Source organism: Lepidochelys kempii, chromosome 2 (genome assembly GCF_965140285.1).
Source record: "Lepidochelys kempii isolate rLepKem1 chromosome 2, rLepKem1.hap1, whole genome shotgun sequence".
Classification (NCBI taxonomy): Eukaryota; Metazoa; Chordata; order Testudines; family Cheloniidae; genus Lepidochelys; species Lepidochelys kempii.
Genome location: NC_136381.1, coordinates 247,598,392 through 247,621,983, shown reverse-complemented (window position 1 = coordinate 247,621,983; position 23,592 = coordinate 247,598,392).

The following is a 23,592-nucleotide window of genomic DNA, read 5'->3' as shown; positions in this document are numbered from 1 at the left end:
GCCCTCTTCTGCCGCTCTCTGCAAACCCCCACAGAGCGATAACCTCCCCACTTAACTAGCTAGAACCTCCCTCCTTATTCCCAATGCAGAGTCACGAGCCCCAGAACTCATGACCCCACACAGCACTGGGTAGTAGTGATACTGGGTCCAGGTCCGGTTTGTCCTTCTCGGGCGATTCCTTCCTGGCACAAGTGCTCTTCCTGGCTGTTGTCTTGGGGTGTCCTGGATTAGCCGCTCTATCCTTCCCAGGCTTCAGGTAGGTAGGCCATGGATCCCCAGCAGGAGACCAGGGCCCCCACTGGGTCAGGAGCATCCCCATCATCCATCCCACAGGACCCCGTGGGGTGGAACAGGTTTCCAATGAGGCATCTCACCCCCCGTTGGCACTCCAGAGATCTGTAGGTCTCTGGGTTCTCCCAAATGATCATACATCAGCATGCACCTGGGCTTCTCTTCCCTGGAGGAACATCTAGGCTGACTGTCAGGCTTCGACTGAGGTGACACCATGGAACATTGTGGCAAGATGATGGGTCCTTGAGGCACGAAATCAAGGGCATCTGGCTTTAAAGTGGATATTTGCAGTACAGGGTTCTCTGCTTGCTCTGTACCTTCCTCATCAGGCTCTTGGGGGGTCCCCACAGCTTTGGATAATGGGGCCTCTAGAATGCTCAGTGTGGGTCCTTCCCCTTCACCATCTCTTTGTGCAATGACAAGAGGATCCATTATGGTCGGGGCCTCCCAAACAGGATGTTTGCCAAACCCCACTTCATCCTCACTGTTCGAGGAGCTGGGCATTTGCAGACACCGGGTATATCTCCATCATTGGGACCGTGTCCGACTCACGGGGCCGGGAGTCTCAGAATCTGTGGAAACATCCTCATGGGGAAACAATATTTGTCCCACAGGTAACACATGATTCCGGTGGAGAGCTTTGGTGGGGCTGTGACTGCCTTCTGGACGTATGTTATATATTGATTCCCCCACTTTCTCTTCTGTAATATATGGGTATGACTCCCACCGATCTGCAATTTTGTGTTTTCCCTGTAATGCGAGATTTCAAGCCAAAACTCGATCAAAAATCTGAAGCTCCTGTTGCCTCGCTCACTGATTATATAGGGATTTATTCTTTTTATTCTGGTGACCAGCTGCTTGCATCAGTATCCAATGCCCCCTTCAGTTGATCCCTTAGGTGAGTCACATACCCCAAATATGTTTCTGAGAGTGCCCCATCTGAAGAAACTCCAAAACCGAGATCGACCGGCAACTGGGCTTCTTGACTGAACATTAACATGTATGGTGTGAACCCAGTTGCATTGTGTCGAGTGCAGTGAGAGGCATGTACCAAATGCTCCACGTGCTGGCTCCAGTATTTCTTCTGCTGAGGCTCCAGAGTTCCTAGCATGTTGAGGAGCTTATGGCAGTGGATCGCCTTGTGTGGTGGTGTGTGATTTTTTGATCCCCATGATCTTTCAAAGTTCTTTTATTAACTGACTTTCAAAATCCCATCCCTGCTCTGAGTGTAGTCTCACGGGCAACCCATAGTGAAAGAAGAACTTTTCCAACAGGATCTTGGCAACAGCGGAAGCTTTCTGATCTTTGGTGGGATAAGCTGTAACGAGTATGATTAGTGGCCACCAAGATATTTGCAGTGCCCCAGAGGTCAGGCTTTAATGACAGAAAGTCCATAAAAACAAGCTCCATGGGTGCTGAACTTGTGATGTTGACAAGAGGAGCTGCCTGCTTAGGCAGAGTCTTTTGTCTGATACATCTGGTGCAGGTGTGAACATGGTGAGCGATGTCACCCCCCCCCCATTTGGGGCCAATAGAATCTTGCCTTAACTAGGGCTTCCAATCGCTCTACTCCCAGATGCCCCATTTGATCGTGGCAGGTCTCTAACACCGGTACTTCTGTGGTAATACCAATTGCTTTGGGTGAGGCCTCTGGGAATGCTTCTGACTTCAATAAAGTCATCCATCCTGAACCGATAGGCAGTCCCATTCCTTTAGCAAAAGGGCCTTCTCTGGGTGACTTGGTCAGATAGTCTTGAGGTCCTTTCCCCTTTCCGATATATAAAGGATGTGCTTCATCCATGGATCAGCTCACTGGGCATGCTCCACCTTTCAGTCCTTTAGTCTGGGCAGCCGAGAGTCCTGTACTCTAGTAACATTTGAGTAGACTATGGTGTCGGGGCAAGGTTGCGGAAGATTGGCAAGGAGCTAAGTGGTGGACTGAGTACGTGACTGGATGTAAGCGGAGGATGCAGGCAGTTTCAATGAACTTTGTCTGACAGACCCTGCCAAAAGATATCTTAGCATAGCTCAGCCTATGTTTGCTTGTAAACAAGTTAGTTTGTATAACAAGCATAAATCATACATGTAAGAATATAACCAGCTGTTGACCCCAGGTAACCCCGAGATGAGCGCAGAGAATAGTGCCGCAGAGGACTCCTCCCGCCCCATCCCCTCCCCTCCCGTGGAGTCCTGCCTGGTCAGCTGTCCCGAACTGACAGAGTTCCCTGCAGCCCCTCCATGCGTCCTAAGGGCTCCCCGTGCAGATTGGAGCATAAGTTCTTCCTTCCTTCCTTCCTTCCTTCCTTCAATAAAGTGTAGTTTACTATTCTTAGGCCTGAGTGTCCTCCTGTCGCTGGTATCTCCCCCCCGCCCTCACGGGCACATATGGGTATGGCTTCTGGTGGTGCCCCCAGACCGTCAATTGCTCGTTCTCCATTGGCTATGGATTTTTCCTCTACAATGGATACCTGTTAGCATAAAGTTCTCAATTGAGGAGTCCCCACATTCTGCATGCATGTCTGACAGAAGATGCACTTGTCTAAGGATAACTTGAGGCCAGTCTCTTCTAAATGATCCAGGACTTTGTACTTTTGCACTTCTAAAGTGCGCCCGAACACCATGATGTCATCCAGGTATACCAGACACTCTAGCAGGTGCATGTCCCCTATCACCCGCGCCGTGAGTCGCTGAAACATGGCCAGAGCCCCAGACACTCCCTGGGGCACGCGATTAAATTGGTAAAACCCCAAGGGGAAGATGAATGCTGTTTTCTCCCGGTCCTCTGGTGCCATGAATACTTGATAGTACTCACTGCAGAGATCAAGGACAGAGAACCAGCAGCTGCCGTTCAGGCTATCCAAGGCATCATGCATCAGGGGTATTGTGTATTGGTCAGGGATCGTCCGCCGGTTCTGAGTGCAACAGTTGATGCACATGCACACCTTTCCACTTATTTTTCATTCTACAATGCTTGGCGACGTGTAGGGGCTCCTGGATTCCTCAACGATACCTGCTTGAGCCAGTTCCTGTAGGTGCTGCCTGACATCTTTGATATCAGTGAGGGCTAATTGTCTTGACCTCTCTCGAAGAGGTCGACCATCCTGCATTCGGATATGGTTCTTCACATCGTGAGCACCCAACATCCCACTCATGCATAGAGAAAACAGCCTTTCTCTTGACTAACTTCTCGCACAGGCGGTCCTTCCACTCTGCAGGAATGGGGGGAAACTATCCCTCCCAAAAGGTGTAGCCTTGGTCTCCACTTGGGATGGTATGCGGCTTTACATAAAGTGGGCATTGGCAGCTTCTGCAGATAGTTGTTCCCTGCCGTCTCTCAGCACTTCTGGGTCAATCTCTGGAACAGGTTTGCATTTGTCCCTGGGATTAAAGGTGTATACTCTCTACCCTTTGGATCTGGGCAGACCAGCACCAATGTTTCTATTTCCTGGGTTACCCCTGAAATGTCCTTTGGAAATTGGACATTCAACAGGATATATCCCCAATAAGGGCAGCAGTCACAGCCAGTTCCCCAGCCTGTCAGGCCGGACAGGGGACACAAGGGTAAATGCTGCAAGTGTTCTTGGTAGTAAGATTCATAAAGTATGGTGACCTGTGATCTGCTGTCCAGCAATGCCTCACACAATCAACCTTTTACACCAGGGGTAGGCAACCTATGGCACACGTGCCGATTTTCAGTGTCACGCACACTCCCCGGGTTCTGGCCACCAGTCCAATGGGCTCTGCATTTTAATTTAATTTTAAATGAAACTTCTTAAACATTTTAAAAACCTTATTTACTTTACATACAACAATAGTTTAGTTATATATTATAGACTTATAGAAAGACCTTCTAAAATGTTAAAATGTATTACTGGCATGCAAAACCTCAAATGAGAGTGAATAAATGAAGACTTGGCATAGCACTTCTGAAAGGTTGCCGACCCCTGTTCTATACAAACGGGTACTACATCCTGGGTCCTACCAGCCCAACTGGGTAACCCCTGTTTGTGGTTTTTGCTGGGGAGCCTTGGAACTTCAGGGTCTTGGGTTGCTCCTTCCCCAAGCCCCACTGGCATTTTCCTTAAGCTCCCTAATGGTTTGCTGCAATCTCCGAGATACCCTTGCATGGTCTGTCTTGTTTTGGCAGTCCAAGGCATAGTACCCATCTCTCCCACAGTTGTAAAAGAAACCTTCTCACAGGCTATCATCCTTCCTGTTACTCTCCCCTCTTAGGGATGGCACAGTATGTCCCTGAGCCCACATCAGGGCTACTTTTCAGATCCAGTCTCTCAGCACTGCTGCTACTGATGAGGCCTCTTCCATCTCTCCAAGCACTATGGTGGTGTGACTCCCTGCCTTCTTCGGCTGCACCACTGTGTCAACTTGCAACAGTCGCTCCTCCTCTTCATCTATCTCTCGAATGGGTCAGTTCTGAGCCCACTCCCTGAGCTGCAGTTGCCACAACATCAACCCATCTTGTTGGGTGCCCCAAAGGATCTGGTCCAACCTAGCAGAATCAATAGGCTTGGTGGGGATTCCTTCCTTCTGCACTACCTGCTGTTGCAAATCCTCTAGTCTCCTGATGAAATCTGACAACCACTGATGGGGCTCCTGATAGGTATGGTGGAAACGATATTACAGGTCTTTACCACTATCAATAGCACCGTAAACACTCTCAAAAGTGGCTAAATAGTCTTGCACCATTGCAGTTTGTTGGGAGTTTTTTGGGGCTCAGACAATTCATCCCCTCAGACTCTCGAGCACACATTTCTGCTTCTCAGCATTGGAGCATTCCTACTCTTGGACAAGGGGCACTGCAAAGTCTCTCCAGGTCTCATAATCATCCTCCCCTGAGGGTATGGGTGACACCGCCAAGAAAGAACACAACTGCTTGTAGGGTGGACTTTCATATGCTGGCTTCAATGCATCTTTGAAGGCATGATGGCCCTCTCCACCAGGCTGGGTGCTGCAAGTGTTGGAGCCCCCCTAATGCCAAAATTAATTCCTCTCGTGTCCTCTTCTCATCCACCATCAGAGCTTGCAGTTTCTGTGCTAATGAATCCACCTCAAATGACATGGGCACACTAGTAGGGGACTGCTCTGGCTCCAGAATTGTCCAGGGGGTACCTCCTACTTGCACCTCTTTGGACACTTTTGATCAAGATCTGCTTTCTTGGAGTGAGTACATAGTGCTACCGTGCCCTTCACTTCGTGGCTGTAAATACGGGTGTGGACCTTCGCTCTCCCCACTATTTCCACTCCATCTAGGCTCTCCTCAATTTCATTTTGTTCCCTCTCTTCCAGTATCCTGCCACCAGCACAGCTTTGATTATTGAGTTTCTTGCCCCTTGGCACCGGCCTTCTACTAATCCCCTCTCGATTTTATTATTTTTTTACTGAGAAGAAAGTCACGCAGGTGTTTCTTTGCTCTGTGAAGGAGCTCGCAGGGTGTGTGTGTGTGTGTACGTGTGTGTGTGTGTACTGCAAATCCCCGTAGGGAACACCAAGTGTAACTTTAGCGCCCTCATGGCCAAGATGGAGTCTGCTCTGCAGGCAGCTCTGGCCAAGAGAAGGCGCGCGCAGGACTGCAGCAGGGAAAGTCCCTTCCACCCCAGGGGCACCTGTTCCAAACACCCTGGGGTGAACACACACACACCGGAAGAGTACAATGAACATAGAAAAGGGAAATATTTATTCACAGAAGGATGAGAGGGGAAAAACAACAGGGGGAAATATAGGAGGAACGGTAAAGCAGGGTTGCATTCAACACAAGGCCTCACAGGCCCAGTGGTACCACAGCCTGAAAGGGCAGGCACTCAGCAATGTGTCTGCACACAGAGTTCAAGAGTCCTGGGCAAAGTTCCAGCCCAGTGGCGAGTCTTGGGCATAGACGCTGACTCCGTGGGTGCTCCAGGGCTGGAGCACTCATGGAGAAAAATTAATGGGTGCTTAGCACCCTCTGCCAGCCAAGCTCTCCCCTCTGCCCCCCAGCGCCTCTCCCCTGCCAGCGGCCCCATTGAGCACTCCTTCCCCTCCTGCCCATCACGAACAGCTGTTTTGTGGCATGCAGGTCGGCTCCAGGAGGGAGGGGGAGGAACGGGGATGCAGCGTTCTCAGTGGCAGAGCAGGGCCGGGGGCTTGGGGGAAGGGGTGGAGTGGGGGCACGACCTGGGCGGAGGGGTAGGTTGAGCACTCCCGGGCAGAGGGGAAGTCAGCACCTATGGTCTTGGGTACTCCTGGTCATCTTTGGCACCAGTAAACTTTCCCCAACAAACCCCTCCTGTGCCCTCTTCTGCTGCTCTCTGCAAACCACACAGAGCAACCACCTCCCCACTTAACTAGCTACAGTCTCCCTCCTTATTCCCAGTGCAAAGTCACAAGCCCCAGTACTCATGGCCCCATGCAGCAGTGATACTGGGTTCAGCTCCAGTTTGTCCTTCTTGGGCTATTCCTCCCTGGCAGAGTTCTCCTCCTGGCTCCTGTCCTGAGGTGTCCCTGATTGGCCTCTCTGTCCTTCTCAGGCTCCAGGCAGGTTCTTGGCTGCTTCACTCTGGGAGGGCCTGCTTGTTGCAGTCCTGTCTGGAGCTCCAGAAACACACCCTGTCCTTCTCCCCTCTCTCTTTGCTCCCTATCCCCCCCACCAGCACTCCTTCCTTTTGGAACAATCTGCCCTTCCCCCCAAGGAAAAAGATTTAATTGGCCATGCTCTCTGAACCCCAAGGGGGCTACAATACACACTGTACGTATGTACAAAGTTCTGAGTGGCTTATGCAAGTTGACTCAAGTGGGTGAGGGGTAACTGGGAAAGCTGATATTTATGAAATTACAATGCTAAATATAGAGATACCCCCGCTATGTGTATGAATGAATGTGTGTGTGTGTGTGAGTGGGGCATATGCACCCCATATATATATTAAAATATACACAGGTATAAAAATGGTGGCATGGAAACCAATAAAGTAACATTGATGTTCCTGGTACATAAGGGAGTACGGAATCAAGCTCTGTATATATGTTATTTCCCTGTCCCCACCCTTTCGAACCTGCTGTTTGTTTTAGACTGTGAGCTCTTTGGAGACAGGGATTACATCTCTCTCTGTGTTTATGCAGCATTTACCACAGCTGAGCCCCAGTCTAGATGGCAGCCTCTGTACACTACCAGCAAAAAATATTCATTAACAGTGTCCTACCCCTTGCTAGCATGTAGTCTAGGTGTGCCTTTTACATGACAGAACACTATTTTAGGACTGTTTGAGAAAGTTTTAAGTACGTTAATTGGGACTATGTTTTGTATCCCATCCCTGGCAAGCCAGGGTCCAACTGTGCGAAGCTCCAAGGGCGAGAAAAATTAAAACTAGTAAGTGAGAAACAAATTATTGTAAATTGCCTTTCTGTACCTAAAAATGTCACAACTTTAATGTCTGATTGCTTGGGCCCTTGCTGGTCCCCACTGGGAGGCTGTGAATCTTCCTTGCCCACTGGGTTGAAGCTTCTGTTTCTGGCTCTGCTGGGTGCCAAGATGATGGATTTTAAGCTGTGACATGACATGTTTATGTACAGAAAAGCTGTTACTGCAACAGGACTGAATCTTGCGCTTTCTGGGTCTCAAGCAAGGATAATATGTGGGGGGGGGGGGGAGGGGGAGAGCTGTCACAAGGTGGGTGGCCCTTTAAAAGGAGATGAGGGCCGGCCCCATCTGTGACAGAGCCACCCCTTTGAGGCTGCAGAGCCATCCCAGGCCATGAGGGGGTGCTCTGATGGGGTGGCCCTGTTACTTTTCTGCCTCAGGGCTCATGAAAAACCTCACGCAGTCCAAAGTATTCAAAAACAAGATTCCCCTTCTGGGACCCAATTTATATCATCCTTATACTAGTCCCAATAGCTCCCCAATTGCCCTCATCTAGTTCCACCTGGGTTGGCAACACAGTCTTTCAAAACAAATTTATAACAACTTTTTCTTACTAATCTTTCCTCCAGAGCTTGGAGGCCACGTCACATCATGAGGCAGCAGGCAAACATCCTTCCTCTGCAAGAGTCTCCCTGGACATCTGCCATCACCACCTGTTTCTCCCCAGGTCTCTTCCTTATCTACTCCAGAGGCCTGACTAGGTCACATGACCCATCAGGCATATAACTTTCCTCATTTTCCCCAATCTCAGGTGGGGAGCTGTCGATGCCACAGGTGTGGCTGAGCCCCATCTCCCTATAAAGGGCCAGCCATGGTATGATAAATTCCTCATTGAGGGGGAGGAGGAAACATTTCTCTGTCAGGCTGATTTTAAAGAACGGTTTCCAGCTGCCCAGGTTTTGCAATATGTTAGAATGAGTCCAGGGGCTGTGGTCATGTGGGTGTGATAAATTTCATTATTGCATACATGCCTCATATCTCTACAGATTGTGGCAGATTCTCCATCACTGGCAATTTTAAAATCAAGATTGGATGTGTTTCTAACAGAGATGCTGTAATTCAAACAGGAATTAATTCGCAGAAGTCCTATGTCCTGTGTTATAATGGAAGTCAGACTAGATTATGACAATGGCCCCTTCTGGCTTTATAATCTATAAAAGCATGTACATTCTTAAATCCATTCCTGTTGAAGAAAGTGCTTAAGCACACGATTAAGTCTCGTTGGCATCAATGGGACTTAAGCACATGCTTACAGTTAAACATGTGCTCAGGGTTCTTGAATATGGATGCCTCCCTGAACTGGGAACAAAATGATCCTTTGATTCAACTATTAAGATGAGTAGGACAAACACAGATAATTATGGGTTTGATGCTGCTCCCATTCAAGTCAACGCCAAACTCCCACTGATTCAATGGTGCAAGATCAGTTCCTTTCTAAATATACATACAACTTCATATGAATTACTAGATGTGTATGAAATGTCTGCCTGTTTCAGTATTATATATTTATCAGTATTTCACAATAGTTACACTTGTACTGGTGCATATTTTTGATATATTTTAAATAATTGGAATAATTACACATATAATTCTAGTAACTGGTTAATACAGATTAGATGTTTCTAAAAAGTAACAATGATAAGACTCAGTAATTATGGGGAGTGGCAGTAAAACTTGAAGAAATGTATACGCATAGTACGTTTATATTGATGATTTTTACTTTTGATTGATAGCAAGAACACGCGGTTATTGCAGATGAGTAATAATATTGAAATACGCAGTGTTCCAGGTACTACTTTAAGCTTTCTATTTTTTTGGTGACAGATCAGATTAAGTTCAATGCAAAGTCCTGATATACATGATAAAAATATTAAAGATGACCTGTAAAGGTCTCGTGTGAATTTCCAGTATTTTTTTCAATATATTTTATTTATTTCAAACTGAATTGTTGCAAAACAGCTAAACTAATGGGACTTGCCAGTACAACTATCTGAAAACATTCTTTTTTCACCATTTAGGTCTCAACCATATAGCTCTGTCTCTGGTATGATGTCCTAGGGAGAGACATGATAGGTATAATGGTAATCTGTAGAGCGGGGGTCCTGAAACTGTTGGGCGTGCCCCCCTACAGGGATGCGAAGGAATATTGCAGGGAGGAGGAGGGCTGTAGTGGGGCCTGGGCCAGTCCTCATGGGAGGGCGGTGAGGGAGAGCCACACAGCTGCATTCTGCCCCCAGCTCTGCTCCAGCTGCGGCTCCGGCTCCCAGTCCAGCTGCGGCTCTGCACCTGGCTGCAGCCCTGACTGCAGCCCGGATGAGGCTCCGCTCCTGGCCCCACGCCCCCCACCCTCCAGCCCCCTTGCAAATATTTTCTTTTACAATAGAATCTCAGAGTTGCGAACACCAGAGTTATGAACTGACTGGTCAACAGCACATGTCATATGGAACTGGAAGTATGCAATCAGGCAACGGCAGAGACCAAAAAAAAAAAAGGCAAATACACTATAATACCGTGTTAAACATAAACTACTAAAAATAAAGGGACAGTTTAAAAAAAAGATTTGACAAGGTAAGGAAACTGTTTCTGTGCTTGTTTAATTTAAATTAACCTGGTTAATAGCAGGTTTTTTCTTCTGCATAGTAAAGTTTCAAAGCTGTATTAAGTCAATGTTCAGTTGTAAACTTTTGAAAGAACAACCATAATGTTTTGTTCAGAGTTACGAACATTTCAGAGTTGCGAACAACCTCCATTCCCAAGGTGTTCGTAACTCTGAGGTTCTACGGTAACTGCTTGGTCAATTCTACTTGGCAGCCAGCATGACCAGACAGTTGAAAATATACACATTGCAATAAGCAATTCACATTATTATTATTATTTATTTAACATTTTATTGTGCTAGTACCTAGATGACTTCCTGGTGGCTACAAACAGTATTGTAGCCTGCTGTTAAAGAGCGTTGGTCCAGAGGCTGAACACTACCCAACAGCTCCAGGTGACAAGCTGCCCTGGTTTCCAGTCAAGGAGGGCTGGGCATAGATCCATATGCACCCTATCACATTCTGCTCCTAAGTAGTCCAGAGACTGGCTGCTGTTCCTTTTCTCTCCAGGAACTGAACATCCATTCCTGCATCTTCAGCCCTTCTAGGCCCCATGGGCTTGAGGAGGGCAAGCAAATAGTGCAAGCTCTTATTGACACTTCATTAAAATAATCTAAGGGCTCAAGAATGCAGTGATAGAACTTTGGTAAGATCTCCCTGCTGCAGGCATGACTGCTGTCGCCTCCTGTACTCTATGCCAAAATATTGGACAAACAATATTCCAGTTTGCGGCTGTTCTCCTGGTTTTTCAGGGGTTTTGTGCTTTTTGGCTTTCTAGGCCTTTTGTTTGTTTCAGTCATCAGTATTTGAATGTTTTAAAATCCTTTTGTGAGCTCATTAGCTTTGCTTTCAGGCGCTGAATTGCTTAAGCAAGCAAAAAACAAAATAAGACTTAAACAGTTTCAGGGAATAGCATTTTACTGTGGCTCATTGGGGCTAGTTATATTCTGTGCTTCTACTTTCTCCTAAACTCATTTCCCCTTGTTGCAATAGTCTTTTCCACTATGAATCCTTCAGGTCACTTGTATAATGATGGCGGATTCCAAAAGACTATTGCCATTTTCTTGCATCTGCTGGCTTTTCTGTATTTGAGAGTTTTTGAGGATGGGGAAGAGGGAAATTAGAACCAAGCCCAGCTTTTGAGACTGCTCTGATGAAATCCATGCTTCTCTCTCATCCCAAGGAATCTCTTTAGTCATCTTCTTATGGACTGTAACACTGCCATAGCTTTTAGCATCATTACTCGGCTTCAGAGTCTCAAAACCAGCTGGCTGGGGTTCAGCTGTAATTTCACCACTTATCCCCTTGCTTGTCTGTCTGGAGTGATCTTGCGCTCATTACTGCTGGTTTTAATCAGGCTGGAAATCCAAGACATTTAATAGTGAGCTGTGTAAGCGTCTCTAGAGACTCTTTTCTTTTATTAAATACAGCTTTTCTGCACATATAGGGCTGCTGAAAGGAGCTGGCTGAAAGCCCTGGCGAGTCAAGTCCTCTCTTTGCATACAGTACAGGCAGTGACAGTGTGGGCTTCACCCTTGATCCAGAGGCGTTGCCTTTCCCACACTTGCCTCTTCATCTTCTTCTACTCAGTGTCCTAGACCCAGGAAGTCCCTTCCTAGCCCCACCTGTCATAATTAAGTCCCTCTGGAAACTCAGTACTTCAAGGAGGCTTATAATCTATGGCCATGTGTGATGGTTCTCAGGTCTGTGAGTCACCTTGTTACCCACTGCCTCCAGCATGAGGGAGTCTTGCTTGTCCTTTCAGCCACCCAAGCACTCTCCTCCAGGCTATGCCAGCCCTGTCTTTGCCTTACAGATTAACAAGAGGTGCTCCCCAGTCCCCGAGTCCTCTTGAAGCATTCCCCTGTAACACCCAGCACCTGACACTCTCTACTCTCAGAAATCCCACATCCTCTGCCCCCAATGAAGCAGTGTGCCCCCATTTTACCTTAAACCACCACTTTTATATAACATGCAGAACTTCTAATGAAGCAAAAGAAGATTTATTTAAGAAAGAATGGGGATTCCACTAGAGACAAGAGAGCACGATGGACGCAACCTACAATACAAAATCATAAAAGGCCCAATCGGGCCTATACTTATTAATGTTATCTTTTCTAGCTAGTAAAGTAGGTTTCCCTCCCTAAGTTCAGTGCTGCAGAGTTGGCTGGCTTCACAGGAACTACTGTTACATGACATCTTGTTGCGTGGGGGTGTTTTTCTTCTCAGTGACTCTGTGTTACATCGAATCGGTCTTTTGTCTTTATTCATAGAGTGGGCGCGATCCCCTGTCTGTTACAATGGTCTTTTATACCTCCAAGTGGGGTTTTGATTGTGTGTGTCTGTGATGATTTTCCTTTGACTGCTTTGTGAGGGGCAATGGTAGCCAGTTGAGCCTTGGACTACATCACCGGCTGACCAGGGAGAAGTGGCAACTCCCTCCTGCGTGAACAGGTTGTCACCAAGTAATATAAAGGCTTGTCTACACCTACAGCACTGCAGCGGCACAGCTGAACCGATGCAGCTGCACCACTCCAGCACGTCTGGTGAAGACGCTCTATCCTGAGGGAAGAGAACTCTCCCATCAGCACAATAAAACCACCTCCATGAGCGGCATAAGCTATGTTGGTAGGTGAAGCTCTCTCCCCAACATAACACTGTCTACACCGCCGCTTATGTCAGTGTAACTTATGTCGCTCAGGGCCGTGGTTTATTCACACCGGTGAACGACATAAGTTACGTCGACATAAGCTGTGGTGTAGACAGAGCCTTACTCTCTTGTGACTCCTTTAAATCTTAAGACCCTAAGGGCATAAACTTCAATATAATTACATTATTCCTTAAATATCACCCATACACGAATCACGTCATAATTATGAACATTGATAAGTTGCAAGTTTTCAATAGTGACCTTCCATGTTACCCTTTATGGACAAATACCGCTAAGCAACGGATTTGAGGTAGTGAGTTTGTCAGATGAAAGTTGTTTGTAAAGAACAGGGGACTGTTAGCTAAGGGGCCTAAGTGTCACTCCATGTATTAAACAAAGCCCTGCCCAAAAGAGAGAAACACTCTCACTCTCTATCCACCTGACCCAGCTTAACACTCAAAACACATGTATCACGCACCCAAACAATTGTAGCTCCTTGCTTCCACTTCTCCCCCTTCCTGAGCTATCGTTTCCTCCTTCGTCTTCTTGTCTTAACTGAAACAGCATTGCCAACCACAAAAGTCCCAAAATCACAAATCAGCCCGCCAAAAAATCAGGAGATTGCCCCCAAAATCATGGGATATATGTGTATATACACACTTATTTTTTTCTTATTTACGCTCCCTCTGCCTCTCTCCACAAGGTATGTTTGTGAGGCAATTACAGTACTGCCAACTCTCCCAAATTTGTAGCATTAAGGTGATTTAGCTCTCAATGGAGGTCCCAGTTTAGGTCAAATTACAAAGATCTGAATAAAGAAAAGGAGGACTTGTGACACCTTAGAGACTAACCAATTTATCTGAGCATAAGCTTTCGTGAGCTACAGCTCACTTCATCGGATGCATACTGTGGAAACTGCAAAAGACATTATATACACAGAGACCATGAAACAATACCTCCTCCCATCCCACTCTCCTGCTGGTAATAGCTTATCTAAAGTGATCACTCTCCTTACAATGTGCATGATAATCAAGGTGGGCCATTTCCAGCACAAATCCAGGTTTTCTCATTCCCCCCCCCCCCCCACAAACTCACTCTCCTGCTGGTAATAGCTCATCCAAACTGATCACTCTCCTTACAATGTGTATGATTATCAAGGTGGGCCATTTCCAGCATAAATCCAAGTGTAACCAGAACGTCTGGGGGTGGGGGTAGGAAAAAACAAGGGGAAATAGGCTACCTTGCATAATGACTTAGCCACTCCCAGTCTCTATTTAAGCCTAAATTAATAGTATCCAATTTGCAAATGAATTCCAATTCAGCAGTTTCTCTCCGACTGGTTTATGAATGTTATAATTCTTGACATCTGATTTGTGTCCATTTATTCAGAATCTACAACCTATCCTGAAGGATGACCCAACACTCTCACAAATCTTGGGAGACAGGCCAGTCCTTGCCTACAGACAACCCCCAACCTGAAGCAAATACTCACCAACAACCACATACCACACAACAGAACCACTAATCCAGGAACCTATCCTTGCAACAAAGCCCGTTGCCAACTGTGCCCACATATCTATTCAGGGGACACCATCACAGGGCCTAATAACATCAGCCACACTATCAGAGGCTCGTTCACCTGCACATCCACCAATGTGATATATGCCATCATGTGCCAGCAATGCCCCTCTGCCATGTACATTGGTCAAACTGGACAGTCTCTACGTAAAAGAATAAATGGACACAAATCAGATGTCAAGAATTATAACATTCATAAACCAGTCGGAGAACACTTCAATCTCTCTGGTCACGCAATCACAGACATGAAGGTCGCTATCTTACAACAAAAAAACTTCAAATCCAGACTCCAGCGAGAAACTGCTGAATTGGAATTCATTTGCAAATTGGATACTATTAATTTAGGCTTAAATAGAGACTGGGAGTGGCTAAGTCATTATGCAAGGTAGCCTATTTCCCCTTGTTTTTTCCTACCCCCCCGCCCCCCAGACGTTCTGGTTACACTTGGATTTATGCTGGAAATGGCCCACCTTGATAATCATACACATTGTAAGGAGAGTGGTCAGTTTGGATGAGCTATTACCAGCAGGAGAGTGAGTTTGTGTGTGTGTGGGGGGTGAGAAAACCTGGATTTGTGCTGGAAATGGCCCACCTTGATTATCATGCACATTGTAAGGAGAGTGGTCACTTTGGATGGGCTATTACCAGCAGGAGAGTGAGTTTGTGTGTGTGGGGGGGGGGAGGGGGGCGGAGGGTGAGAAAATCTGGATTTGTGCTGGAAATGGCCCAACTTGATTATCATACACATTGTAAGGAGAGTGATCACTTTAGATAAGCTATTACCAGCAGGAGAGTGGGGTGGGAGGAGGTATTGTTTCATGGTCTGTCTGTATATAATGTCTTCTGCAGTTTCCACAGTATGCATCCGATGAAGTGAGCTGTAGCTCACGAAAGCTCATGCTCAAATAAATTGGTTAGTCTCTAAGGTGCCACAAGTACTCCTTTTCTTTTTGCAGATACAGACTAACACGGCTGTTACTCTGAAAGATCTGAATAAAATGCTGCCCTCATGGTGTGGAGCTTCCAGCTTCTTTCCAAACCCCAACATGCCAATTAATTAATTTTATGTCTCGCATCTCCTAGCTCCACAACTGCCCATCCCCCAGCCCAGGAATTAATTATTGCCCTCCATCAATTCTGCTCTCCCAGCTCCACATCTGCCCCTTCCCCTCAATGCTCTTCTGCTCCTCCTGCAGGCTCTTCATCTCTCCCTCATTCCAGGACTCCTGCTGTAGGAATGGAGGAGTTAGGAGCAGACTGGACTCACTTTTCACATGCAGGGAGGTGGGGGAAGGGTAGCAGAGCCACCCTGATTTCTGGGCTCTTTCTGCTTCCTTAGGTGAAAATGTTTTTAGCTAATCTCTTTCTCTCCCCTGTACCCAAAAATTCCTCTGGCTCCTGAGGGGAGGGGAAGAGTTTTGCCTGCCTCCTGCAGAAGCCCTGGTTGGCTGCTTTTCCTCCTGAGGTGGGAAAGTGGAGAAGGGAGCCAATAAGAGGGGGATTTCCCATCCAGCCATCCAGATACACCATAGCTGCAGGAGTAAGCACTGGGAAGGGGAGGGGCATATTCTATTCTTTTCTATTCTATATAGGTTCTTATATTTGGCTCATTGCTGAAGTATCTGAGCACCTTCCAATAGTGCCTTAAGCAACTTCACTAATATCTGTCACATTTGTTCTCTCACCCTCTCCCAGGAAAGGGGGTGTTTAGTGCTTGTGGGGGGGTATTTGGAAGGAAGAAGCCTCCAAGTGATCTCTTTCCCTGTTCTTTGTTTAAAACACTTGGTGGTGGCAGCATACAGTTCAAGGACAAGGCAAAGTTTGTACCTTGGGGAATTTTTTAACCTAAGCTGGTAAGAATAAGCTTAGGAGGTCTTTAATGCAGGTCCCCACATCTGTATCCTAGAGTTCAGAGTGGGGAAGGAACCTTGACATGGTGGGAGAGGTGGGATCATTTTGAACCAGTGATTATTTTGAACCAGAAGCACAGCAGGATTTTAAAAGGTTTTGTAAAAGGTGATTGCAGCTGCAGATTTTGTGTCTCTGTTATCCTTTGTTATGGAGCTGTCACACCTAGCTCTGTTCTGGAAACTTCTACCAGGATCCGGTCAGAGGTGATGGAACCGGACCCCATGCCAACGTCTGCAACAACAGTAATGGATCCAGTCACAGAGACCTAGACAGAGCCAGTCCCAGAACCAGAACTGGCAGAACAACCAGCACCAGAACCATGGCCAGCACTGAATCCAGTACTTGCAACCCCAACACCAGAGGGCCCCACCGAACCTGCACTGGCAGCAGCAGATAACCCTACACAAAAGTCTCAGCCGGAGCCTGAAACCCAACATAGTGCACCAGCAGAGAGCGGTTCACAGTCAACAGAACCAGCCCCATCACCTGCATTGCTTCCAGAGGGACCAAACCCAGGTCCACAATCCAATGAGGAACTGATGTCTCCAGCATCAAGGGAACAGTTCCAGACCAAACAGGAAGCAGATGAAAGCCTCCAGAGAGCTTGGATGGTGGCACGGGGCAACCCACCGCCTCTCAGCTCTTCTAATCAATCCAAGTTTGTTGTAGAAAGAGGACTTTTATACAAGGAAACTCTTTCTGGTGGACACCAGGAAGACTGGCATCCTCAGAGACAGTTGGTAGTTCCAACTAAGTACTGGGTAATGCTCTTAAGCTTAGCCCAGGATCATCCTAGTGGTCATGCTGGAGTGAACAGGACCAAAGACCGTTTGGGGAGGTCATTCCACTGGGAGAGAATGGGCAAGGATGTTCCACCTATGTCCGGTCTTGTGAGGTATGCCAAAGAGTGGGAAAACCCCAAGACCAGGTCAAAGCCCCTCTACAGCCACTCCCCATCATTGGGGTTCGATTTCAGCAAGTAGATGTGGATATTCTGGGTCCTTTTCTGAAAAAGACACCCAGAGGAAAGCAGTACATACTGACTTTCATGGATTTTGCCACCCGATGGCTGGAAGCAGTAGCTCTAAGCAACACCAGGCTAAAAGTGTGTGCCAGGCACTAGCAGACATTTTTGCCAGGGTAGGTTGGCTCTCCGACATCCTTACAGATGGAGGAACTAATTTTCTGGCAGGAACTATGGAAAGCCTTTGGGAAGCTCATGGGGTAAATCACTTGGTTGCCACCCCTTACCACCATAAAACAAATGGCCTGGTGGAGAAGTTTAATGGAACTTTGGGGGCCATGATACGTAAATTCATAAATGAGCACTCCAATGATTGGGACCTAGTGTTGCAGCAGTTGCTCTTTGCCTACAGAGCTGTACCACATCCCAGTTTAGGGTTTTCCCTATTTGAACTTGTATATGGCCGCGAGGTTAAGGGGCCATTACAGTTGGTGAAGCAGTAATGCGAGGGGTTTACACCTTCTCCAGGAACTAACATTCTGGACTTTGTAACCAACCTACAAAACACCCTCCGAACCTCTTTAGCGCTTGCTAAAGAAAATCTAAAAGAGCAAAAAGCCTAGTATGATAAACATGCCAGAGAGCGTTCCTTCAAAGTAGGGGACCAGGTCATGTCTTAAAGGCGCTCCAGGCCCATAAAATGGAAGCATCGCGGGAAGGGCCATTCACTGTCCAAGAGCGCCTGGGAGCTGTTAATTATCTCATAGCATTCTCCACCTCCAACTGAAAGCCTAAGGTGTACTATATTAATTTTCTAAAGCCCTTTTATTCCAGAGAATTAAAGGTTTGTCAGTTTACAGCCCAGGGAGGAGATGACACTGAGTGGCCTGAAGGTGTCTACGAAGGGAAAAGTGCTGGTGGTGTGGAAGAGGTGAACCTCTCCATGACCCTTGGGCGTATGCAACGACAGCAGATCAAGGAGCTGTGCACTAGCTACGCGCCAACGTTCTCAGCCACTCCAGGACTGACTGAATGGGCATACCATGCCATTGATACAGGTAATGCTCACCCAATTAGAGCCCAACCTTACCGGGTGTCTCCTCAAGCTAAAACTGCTATAGAACGTGAAATCCAGGATATGCTACAGATGGGTGTAATCTGCCCCTCTGGCAGTGCATGGGCATCTCCAGTGGTTCTAGTTCCCAAACCAGATGGGGAAATATGTTTTTGCATGGACTACCATAAGCTAAATGCTGAAACTCGCCCAGACAACTATCCAATGCCACGCACAGGTGAACTATTCGAGAAACTGGGATGGGTCCAGTTCATCTCTACCTTGGACTTAACCAAGGGGTACTGGCAGGTACCTCTAGATGAATCCACCAAGGAAAGGTCAGCCTTCATCACACATCGGGCTGTATGAATTTAATGTGCTCCCTTTCGGGCTGCGGAATGTATCCTCCACCTTCCAAAAACTTGTAGATGGTCTACTAGCGGGACTGGGAGAATATGCAGTCGCCTACCTTGACGATGTGGCCATATTTTCGGATTCTTGGGCAGAACTCCTGGAACATCTACAAAAAGTCTTTGAGCGCGTAGGGGAGGCAGGACTAACAGTTAAGGCTAAGAAGTGTCAAATAGGCCTAAACAGAGTGACTTACCTTGGACACCAGGTGCGTCAAGAAACTATCAACCCCCTACAGGCCAAAGTGGATGCTATCCAAAAGTGGCCTGTCCCAAAGTCAAAGAAACAGGTCCAATCCTTCTTAGGCTTGGCCTGATATTACAGGCGATTTGTACTGCAATACAGCCAAATTGCTGCCCCACTGACAGACCTAACCAAAAAGAAACAGCCAAATGCAGTTCAGTGGACTGAGGAGTGTCAGAAGGCCTTTAATCAGCTTAAAGTGACACTCATGTCTGACCCTGTACTAAGGGCCCCGGACTTTGACAAACCGTTCCTAGTAACCACAGATGCATCTGAGTGTAGTGTGGGAACAGTCTTAATGTAGGAAGGACCGAATCAAGAGTTCCATCCTGTCGTGTTTCTCAGCAAGAAGCTCTCTGAGAGGGAAAGCCACTAGTCAGTCAGTGAAAGTGAATGTTACGCCATTGTCTACACTCTGGAAAAGCTACGCCCATACGTTTGGGGACAGCATTTCCACCTGCAAACTGACCATGCTGCGCTACAGTGGCTTCATACTGCCAAGGGAAATAACAAAAACCGTATTCAGTGGAGTTTAGCGCTCCAAGATTTTGATTTCGACATATAACACATTTCAGGAGCATCTAACAAAGTGGCTGATGCACTCTCCCGTGAAAGTTTCCCAGAATCAACTGGGTAAAATTGTCCCTAAGGTGTGGAAAATATTGTTAGTCTTTATACAGTTAGTAGTATATTTAGAGGTGCATGTGTCTTATTAACTCTGTTTTCTCCTAGAGCTCCAGGAAGAAATCGCAGCCAGCGTTTCACCCTATCTGTGATTTGGGGTGTGTGTCATAAATATAAAGGAAAGGGTAACCACTTTCTGTATACAGTGCTATAAAATCCCTCCTGGCCAGAGGCAAAATTCTTTCACCTGTAGAGGGTTAAGAAGCTAAGATAACCTTGCTGGCACCTGACCCAAAATGGCCAATGAGGGGACAAGATTCTTTCAGATCTGGAGCGGGGTGTGTGTGGGGGAAACCAAGGGTTTGGTCTGTCTGTGTGATACTTTTGCTGGGAACAGATCAGGAATGCAAGCCTTCCAACTCCTGTAAAGTTAGTAAGTAATCTAGCTAGAAAATGTGTTAGATTTTCTTTTGTTTAATGGCTTGTAAAATAAGCTCTGCTGGAGGGAATGTATATTCCTGTTTTTGTGTCTTTTTATAACTTAAGGTTTTGCCTACAGGGTTTCTCTATGTTTTGAATCTGATTGCCCTGTAAAGTATTTACCATCCTGATTTTACAGAGGTGATTCTTTTACCTTTTCTTTAAATAAAATTCTTCTTTTAAGAACCTGATTGATTTTTCATTATTCTTAAGATCCAAGGGTTTGGGTCTGTGTTCACCTGTACCAATTGGTGAGGATATTATTTTCAAGCCTTCCCCAGGAAAGGGGGTGTAGTGCTTGGGGGGGGATATTTTGGGGGAAGATGTCTCCAAGTTGTCTCTTTCCCTGTTCTTTGTTTTAAATGCTTGGTGGTGGCAGCATACGGTTCAAGGACAAGGCAAAGTTTGTACCTTGGGGAAGTTTTTAACCTAAGCTGGTAAGAATAAGCTTAGGGGGTCTTTCATGCAGGTCCTCATATTGGTACTGTAGAGTTCAGAGTGGGGAAGGAACCTTGACAAGGGGTAACATGGGCCTGAATTGCTAATGATTTGGGGCAGTCATTCATCCCTTTTGTGCATCACCACTGCTTCATAGATTGTGTATGTTTAGCAGTAGCCTACTCTCTGCAGGCTCAGCCTGAAGAAGCAACAAGAGTTACAATCTCTGTGGAAAATGTAGAAGATCTTCCAGCCATAACCACATGTAGCAATCGTGCTGGTGTTTTAAATTGAGGTGATGATATCTTGACAAGTGGTTTGGAGAAACACAACACAAGCACTAAAGGAGGCTTTAATAACATAATGAGATTTCTAGGGAATATCTTTATTTCTTCTGGTTTTATTCTTTCTGAGAATAATCAGACCATGACATAAGACTAAGTTTAAGAACTGAAAAGCTGAATTGAAGAGAAAATAGTTTATAAAAAGTATTTTGAAAGATTGGAGAGCTTCCAGTTCATCTTGATTGGAAATGAATTATGTACTGTGATGCTGATGTGCCTTAGGTCTTCATAAACTATGCTACTTTGCACTTAAAGTGCTATTTCAATCTGGGATCTGAAAGCACTTTGAGGATAACAGGAAAGGTAAATATTGTTGCTCTTCTGCTGAATGGTAGTAGATGTCGGAGGCTTGCAGGTCAGCTTCCCAGTGGAGAAGATATCAGTGATGTGGAGTCTGCATATAGTCTAGACGTAACTTGTTTTATTCACCTGTATACAACAGTTCTGCAACAGCCGTGGTCAAACTGAATGAAGGCAATCTGTGCTTTTCTGTATCAGAGGGGTAGCCGTGTTAGTCTGTATCCACAAAAACAATGAGGAGTCCGGTGGCACCTTAAAGACTAACAGATTTATTTGGGCATAAGCTTCCATGGGTAAAAAAACACTTCTTCAGATAAAGCTTGTGCCCAAATAAAAGCTGCTAATGACACCCCACAGCAAATGTCCCCAAAGCTGAACATTTTGTTGTATGCTAAGAAAAGGAACCTAAATGACTATGTGTAGCTGCGCTGCCTGGTGACAGCTGTAATAACAAAATTATTCTCTCCATTTATAGATGGGGAAATTAAGGGACAAAGAAAGTTAAAGACTTGCCCAAGGTCATACAGCAAGTTGGTGGTAGAGGCAGGTAGTGAATCCAGGACTCTTGGTTCTCAGCCTGGTGATTATTCCATCAGACCACACTGCCTGTCTCCTATATATTGCTGAGACCCTGTCTGATGTTGTTAATCAGGCAAAACTCCCACTCCTACTAACCTAGGGCAAGTCTACACCACTGCTTAAATTGATCTAATTTATGTGGCTTGGGGTGTGAAAAAGAGCTATGCATGTTAGTGACCTAAATGCTATCCACACTGCGCTATGTTGGTGAGAGATGCTCTCCTGCTGACACAGCTTCCGCCTCTCACAGAGGTGGAGTAATTATGCTGATGGGAGTGTGCTCTCCTGTCAGCATAGAGCGTCTTCACCAGATGATATAGTGCTTCTCGTGTAGACATGCCCTTAGTAAAAACTGCAGTACCAGGTCCTTAGTGTCCATGTTTTTCTATGTGTTTGGAGTAAAGGCAACAAAAAGCCACAGGTAAGCTAGGAAAATATCTGCTTTATTAAGATGCTTAATTTTAACTGAGTTTCAACTCAAACTACATGAGTAGCCTGAGGCTGTATTTCACACTGGCCCTGAGAAACGCCAATTCTTCCCCCACAGCACATTCAATAACAAAACAGTTAACAAATGTAACATCACCAGAACAACTCTTACGGCCTAATCACTGATCCTGAGAATGAAACACTGTAATTTAGCTCAGATTAACCCTTATGTGGGTGCCATAATACTATGTATATGTGTACCACAGCCCCTCTACTTGGTATGACCAGAACCGCCCATGTGTGTCTCATAAGCCCTATACTACTAACAACTAGCAGAGATTCTCCTTTAGCTAAAGTAATAGTGGCCTGTGCTATTGAAACAGGAGGACCTGGGTTATCTCAGCTGTTGCTGTGAAGTGCTGAGTGGCTGTGGTGTGTAGTATAGTAACAATTAAGTTCCAACAAAAAACAACGAGGAGTCCTTGTGGCACTTTAGAGACTAACAAATTTATTTGGGCATAAGCTTTTGTGGGCTAAAACCCACTTCATCAGATGCATGAAGTGAAAAATACAGTAGGCAGGTATATATATTACATGAAAAGATGGGAGTTACCTTACCAAGTGGGGGATCAGTGCTAATGAGGCCAATTCAAACAGGGTAGATGTAGCCTATTCCCAATGGTTGACAAGGTGTGAGTATCAACAGAAGGAAAAATACTTTTTGTAGTGACCCAGCCACTCCCAGTCTTTATTCAGGCCTAATTTGATGGTGTCAAATTTGCAAATTAATTCCAGTTCTGCAGTTTCTTGTTGAAGTCTGTTTCTGAACCTGTCTACTGTATTTTTCACTCCATGCATCTGATGAAGTGGATTTTAGCCCACGAAAGCTTATGCCCAAATAAATTTTTTTAGTATCTAAGGACTCCTCATTGTTTTTGCTGATACAGACTAACACGGCTACCCCTCTGAATTAAGTTCTAGGTGATCATGGACTGGTGACAGTATACAGTGCACTTTTACACAGTAAAGAATTAAGGTCCAGGACTATATGATACCTCAGTTCCCACCATTAGCTTTAACAACATGCCAGTAGTTCTGTTGATATGTTCAGACTAAGCCAGGCCACACTGAGGGATTCTTCATTTTGAGACAAGATGAGGCCCTTTGTTGGAGTTCACCGTATCATGTAGTTGCCTTGGATGCATAGCATTTAGAGACAGAGGCTTAACAAAAGTCTGCCTGAGGACAATGAGATTGTGTGCTTCATTACTGTCTTTTGTATTTAAATGGC